The sequence below is a fragment of the Ictalurus punctatus genome, chromosome 12, assembly GCF_001660625.3.
Source record: "Ictalurus punctatus breed USDA103 chromosome 12, Coco_2.0, whole genome shotgun sequence".
In the NCBI taxonomy this organism is placed as follows: Eukaryota; Metazoa; Chordata; class Actinopteri; order Siluriformes; family Ictaluridae; genus Ictalurus; species Ictalurus punctatus.
In genome coordinates, this window is record NC_030427.2 from 272387 (window position 1) to 279066 (window position 6680).

A 6680-nucleotide genomic window follows, 5' to 3' on the forward strand; every position below is an offset into this window, starting at 1 on the left:
CTGTGGCGTAGATGTTCTAGTTCAGGGCATTGAACTTGGTGTAGTGAAGGCCCCATTGCATACGCTGTAAAAATATATATATCTGTTCATGCAACTTAACTTATTGAGTTGTCTTTTTGCTTTGACTTAGTTAAGTTGTATTTATGCAAAATAAGTCATTTCAACTTAAAAAGTTTTGTTGACATAATTAAATAATTGACCCAACTACTCCTTTCAAGTAATGCAGACTTCCCGAGTACAGTTGAAATACTGTTATAAAGGTAAGGTGAACTTAACTTTTTCAAGCTATCTGTACTAAAATTCAAGTTCATTTAACTTAATGTGGCTTATTTTCCTAACTTGCATTAGCAAGTTCAACCAAATAAATAGCAACCCATTTTCCATATGAAAGACTTGATCAATTGTTTCACTTATAAATTTACAAATGTAAACAGAACAAGTCAAACAGATTCAAATATCCAGAGCTACAATAGCCAGTGTTTTTTTTAACTCTCTAAGCAAAAGGTTTTTATATTGTGGTAAGATCAATTTGAGTAAACAGAAATCTATTACAATTTTTTTTTTTTTTAAATACAATGACATGAATTTCTCAAAATAAACAGAAAGTGCAAGCAGAAATCTGTTTTTGCCTAGCAAAATTACATTTCATTTGCCCAGTGTTTAAAGGTGAAAATATAAAACAAAACTCTCTTAGAAACTAACATACACATAACACACCACCACATGAAATCTCTTTTACAGAAATGCATAACACCCATCTCTACTTCAGCAGTTTATTTTTAAGTGAATGTACTCGTGCACTGCAGGCATCAGCTGCAATGTTCATGAACAGCCTCTGAATCACCTCAAAGGTGTATTTGAAGTTTTTGGGGTAGTTTATGTTAAGTGCATAAAGCAATCCCATCAAGTTGACAAATGCATTTGGTACATCACCAAAATTGTGTAGAACGACAACCTTTTCGATTACAAAAGCTACATCACTGCAGTCACATGGAATAGGGTCCATCACATCATCCACAACTGTACTGATTCCAACAGTCACGCCCTTGATTAACTCTTCTTCAGAATCTGTGCGCTGTATTAAAAACAACAACAAACTTTAAAATGTGCTTTCACACATACATCCTCACAAGCGCAGCGACTTAAGAACAGCATGAGTGAACCGATCTTAACTTTACTAGTTATCACACAAGATGCATTAATATCAGAAGGTGGTAAAAAAATACAGTACAACTTCCTGAAATTTATCATCTGTCATGAAAATAAAATAAGGTAAACTCCATCAAAATATCTGGAAATATCAATACATGGACTTCTGTTATCTGAATTTCTTCCAACATCCCTTCTTACTTTCCTCACAGATCTTTAAGAACTGAGATGGATTCTCCCGCATGGACAGTGGCAGCCCCAACTGTACTGCAACCCTCTTCCATTTATTTGATGCCTCAAAAGTACAAATGTTTGATATTCAAATTATGCAGGAAAAGAGAAATAGCAAGAAAGGAAATGACCACAGTATTTACAAAACAAGTACACTTTAAATAAATCTACTCACATTTTTATCCAGGCTCTCCAGTATGGCATTCATTTCTGTGATGTCTGCATAGCGCCTTGAGCGGTACAAATACAGCAGCTTTGAGACGTGTGTTTGTCAAGACCCTCATAAAAGAACTTGCTCAGGTCCATCGACACAAGTCTGGTGAATTCTGCGCTGACATTCAGTCAATACAGAACATCAAACAAACATGACACAGAAACATGTTAAACAACACTGAAAAAAAAGGCATTTGAATTTTCACAGTGCGGGTCAAAGGTCATGAGGTTCCATTCCAAAGTACTACAGCACTGCTGCCAAGTCCATAAAGTTACATTTTACTTTAGGTAAAAGAACAAAAAATGCAAGTTTAATATTTGTTTCATATTGGGTATGACAAAAAAGACAAAGTTACTTCTGTGCCTGAAATAATTCTATGAAGAAAAGAAAAAAAAGTCGTTAAAAAATGTAATAAACAGTGTACACAAGCAAGATCAGGACCAAAGTAATAGATTCTCACCAAATCTCTTGATATATTTCATGGCCAGCCGTTCATATACATATTGATATTGTAAGCAAAGCTAATGAGGGAGTGCAGCAGTGTGACTCGTTTTACAACAACTACGCCACCCCGAGGAAACGGGGAAAATAACCCAAATATAGACACACAAATACGTTCCACTTAGAACAGGCAAGACGCATGGGTTTCCATACAAAAATACATTTTATTTTGAAGTTAAAAAAACTGGCCAAGAATTATTTTTAAAAAAAAGCAGCCAACACAGTCAGGCGTTGGTCAAATAAAACAGTCACAAGAGAAAATGAACAATAATCATAGGAGGACTGAGGCTTCCTGTATGAAGGGCAGGCTAGCACGACAGCACCAGCTGTACAAAAGGGAAAATCACCCCACTAATCAGAATCATACCCACAAAATTCACTGCAAATAAACACAGCAATAATAACAACCCTTAATTAAGTAAAGCCCAAGGTGCAGCAAAGGACCTCCCCCAGCCTCTGGAAGCACTCAGCTCCTACAAGGAGAAAACAAAAACACAAGTGCAGTAACCAACACAAAACAAAACAACAAAACAAAGCAGCAAAACCAAACAGAATCAAGCAGCCAAAAGCAGCCAAAAGCAGCTCAAAGCAGCCTCAGAGCGGCAACGTGGCTCCGTGAGGGGGGGCTATACCAAAATGACTGCTCTCACTCAGCCTGCACTTAATGCATGCAAGATCAAGGACGAGCTGTGGATCAGGTGGTAGAGCGGGTTGTCCACTAATCATAGGGTTGGTGGTTTGATTCCCGGCCCACATGACTCCACATGCCGAAGTGTCTTTGGGCAAGACACTGAACCCCAAGTTGCTCCCGATGGCAAGTTAGCACCTTGCATGGCAGCTCTGCTACCATTGGTGTGTGTATGTGAACGGGTGAATGAGACACAGTGTAAAGCGCTTTGGATAAAAGGGCTATATAAGTGCAGACCATTTAATACTCACGACGGAACATACGAAAATCATATGATAGCTTCTTTATTATGATAAAGTATTCTTTAATAGTTGTGACAGCAGCAGCTGGCGCTCCGACCGGGGCTACATTAAACTGCCATGCTACACAGATGAGAGCCCTGACGGCACACCGCACTGAGAGCAAGCAGCACACCACACATGCACAGTCTCCACAGCCCAACGTCACACTCTGCAGTCCGTAGCAACAAAGGGAAGGGGCGGGTTTTTGACCATGACGCATTCCGTAAGGCCTAAACAACAGCTTATATACTATCCTAGGAAGAGAGCTCATTGGCCACGTAGTTAACAAGGGTAACGTTTAATCTCGGCACACCTCACCACATTCGCATTACAGTGGAAGCAGGAGCATCAGAAAATTACAAGTTATATATATATATATATATATATATATATATATATATATATATATATTACATTTAAAGACTTGCATATTTAAACAAACTGCTTAAAATCTAAGTGCAACCATAGTCACAAATATTAACACAACCATTCAGGAGTAAAGTAACTCAGAGCAATGATGACTTATCTTTTCCTTTGTTGTTTTATTAACTTTAACGATATTATATGCGATGCATTGTAGTATATGACTGTTTTCATCCACTTAAGATAGGACTTGGCCTGTAAATTTGTTTACTTGACCACTCACCTGTGTTAACGTAAGCACACATCACAGAGCACGCGCCCACACAGAAAGCATGCGGGTGCCCGAGTCAGACAGTTTAGTGATGGGAAGTTCGGATCATTTTAATGACTCGGATCTTTAAATCTCGTTCAGCAAAATGAACTAATCTTTTTTTTGAGTCACTTCGTTCATTTCAACAGAATAAAATTAAAATGTTACATGTTAAATTCCCCAACACATCTAGGACTTATGCAAACGTTGATCACATTTGGAATAAAAAATAAACTATAGGCTAATGCAACCAAGGCCGAATTATGAGAAACATAAATTATTATTTAATTACATAGCACTAGGCTACGCAGTCTGTTAGTTCACCTCACCTCCCGATCCGAGTCGTTCTTCTTTTGTCACGTCACATTTGATTAGTTCACGTCTCAAGTCTTCAGGTTCGAGGCATTCGTTCATCATGTGACTGCCCCATATTCCGAAGGCAGTGGGGCTGTGAAGTGAACCAAAGACTCCAGAGGTGAACTAATCAGTTCTGTTTCCGGTACAGAACCTGTGGGGATGTTGCTGCGCATACGCGTCCAAAAATGAACGAATCACTCTCTGAGACAACTCGTTGTTCCCGAATCATATTAAAGATTCGCTCAAAATGAACGATTCATTCATGAACGACACCTCACTACACAGTGCGCGAGCACTTAATTAAGTTATCTCTCACGGTTTTTGCTCTTGTAACACCACACACTTCCTGCTCTGTATTCTCGCATTCACATTAAAAAAGAAATAAAATAAAATAGATAAATTAACACTGAATGCGGTGCACACACACATATTTACATATTGTGATATGTATCAATATCTTGGAGAATAGCTTATCATGTTGCCTGTGAATATCTTCCTCAGGCTAACCTCCCCGCTGATTTTTGCAACTCATGGAGAGAAATTGTTGATATATTAAACATGTATTAAGTGACTAGAAGAAATAATACGTAGCTAGTTTTGTTTCGTTACTTTTATAGATATTTAGGTTTAGTTCGTTGGCTAGCAACAATTTAATAAGATTAGCCAAACTATGTGTGGGTTAGCTGCGGTTTAATTCGATGTAGAAATGACGTAAACAATACATGTATTGTTTACTATTATAAACAATATACTATTATATAGTACATGTTGTTTTTACAAGTGATGAAATCAATATGAACAAATATTTACTTACCAAATTTGACAATGGTGGAAGATTTCAATCTTGCCCGACAACATCTATCGTCTTCTGTCTGCTTCGCACTTCACGTTAGATCTCGTGATGAATGTTCAGAATGTAACATCATTGTTGTATTGATTCAGCATATGCTTTTCAGTTGAGGTGACAGAAACTCTCAACTGAAAAGCATTCAACTCACAAACTAGTTTTGACAGTGAAAACATGTTAAGTTGACTGAAAAACTAAAAAAACTATTTGTTGTGTCAGCTTAAAAATTTACTTGGGGACAACTTAAACTCAAAATTATTATTATTATTATTATTATTATTATTATTATTATTTTTTTTTTTTTTTTTACAGTTGTGAGGAATTAGCCCGGGGAAGGGCGGCGTACAGACCCACAGGAGACAGAAGGATGGTTGCAAGCGGTGGTTTATTGTGGCTAGGGTGAGGTGAATGGGTTATAAGTGGAAGAGTGCGGGGTTTTGTGAAGGCGTGACGGCCGGCGGAGTCTACTCGTGGCGGAGGCGGGATTCCCGAGGCGGGGCGGGGGTTTTCCCGAGCCGGCGTCCTCCGTGTGTGCGACTCGCACTATCCGGCGGTTTCGTCCGCGCGTGCGCCTTCTGGAGAGAGGGAGAGAGAGAGAGAGGGAGAGAGAGATTAGCGTGGGGCGTGAGGTTACCGTCGTGATCGGAGATTGCGAATCGCTGCAAACACGCACGGAGTCCGTCTTGACGCTGCGATATTCTCTTCCCCCTTCCCAGCCGGAAGCGCGCCCTTTTATCCTCCTCCACCGTCGCCTGAGTGGTGGGACTTCCCCGTTGGATCCGCCAATCGCTGGCCGGAGTCGCGTCAGCCCCGCCCTGCCGCGGCGGTCCTTCCGGCTGGCGGAATGTTCGGCAGGAGGCTGCCCACGTCGTGCCGGTGCGGCAGTTGGAGAAGGAGCGATTTCCTTCTTATGTGCGCCGGCACTCTGCCGGTCGCGACAGTACCCCCCCCCCAGCTCCGAGCCTACTGCCGCTCGGTGGTGGGCCCAGAGGGTGTCGGTGAGGGCTTCTTTTAGGGCCTGGAAGGCCCTTTCTGCATCGGCTGTCCACCTCACCTGGTCTGGCTGGCCCTTCTTTGTAAGGTCTGAGAGGGGAGAGGCTACAGCAGAAAAGTTAGGCACGAACCTGCGGTAGTAGCCCGCCAATCCCAAGAAGGCACGTACCTGGTTTTTTGATGTCGGACGCGGATAGTCCTTCACAGCCTCGATCTTCTTTAGTTGGGGCTTCAGCATTCCCCGTCCGATACGGTATCCCAGGTACTGGGCTTCCGTCAGCCCTGGGTGGCATTTCTTTGGGTTCACTGTCAGGCCAGCCTCCCGGACGATGGGGCCCACCCTGTCAATCCTTGCTTGCCCCTTCACACGTCGCCGCGATCTCCGGGGCCCGGCTCTCGGTACCACCCGGAATCCGGGCCAGTCTCGTCCCAGGAGGAGGGGCACGGGGAGTTTGGGGATGATTCCGACCTGAAGGGGCCAGGTGCCGGCTTCGCCCCGGATCTGGACCTCGGCTGCGGGGACTTCCCGGGTGTCCCCATGGACGCAGGTCATGGTGAGCGTCCCGCTTGGGCGGCGTCCGTCAGGCAGGATGGAGGGCTGGGCGAGGGTCACCGTGCTCCCGGTGTCCAGTAGGGCGGTTACCGGTTTCCCTTCGACCCACACCGTCAAAGAGGGTGCCTCCGGCGGTTGCCGCTGATGGAGGGCGCAGCCTGCGAGCCATGGTTTTGTCAGCAGCCAGGCGGCT

At 42.9% G+C, this 6680-nt stretch overlaps 1 long non-coding RNA gene across 1 annotated transcript; it reads right to left on the reverse strand.

Moving 5' to 3' along the window:
* Positions 1–2239: 2239 nt before the first annotated feature.
* LOC128634161 (uncharacterized) lies at positions 2240–4287 on the reverse strand. The gene is made up of 2 exons (XR_008397417.1): positions 4067–4287; positions 2240–2568 (listed from the first exon to the last, which is right to left on the reverse strand). It is a non-coding gene; the product is annotated as an uncharacterized LOC128634161 (long non-coding RNA).
* Positions 4288–6680: the final 2393 nt, after the last annotated feature.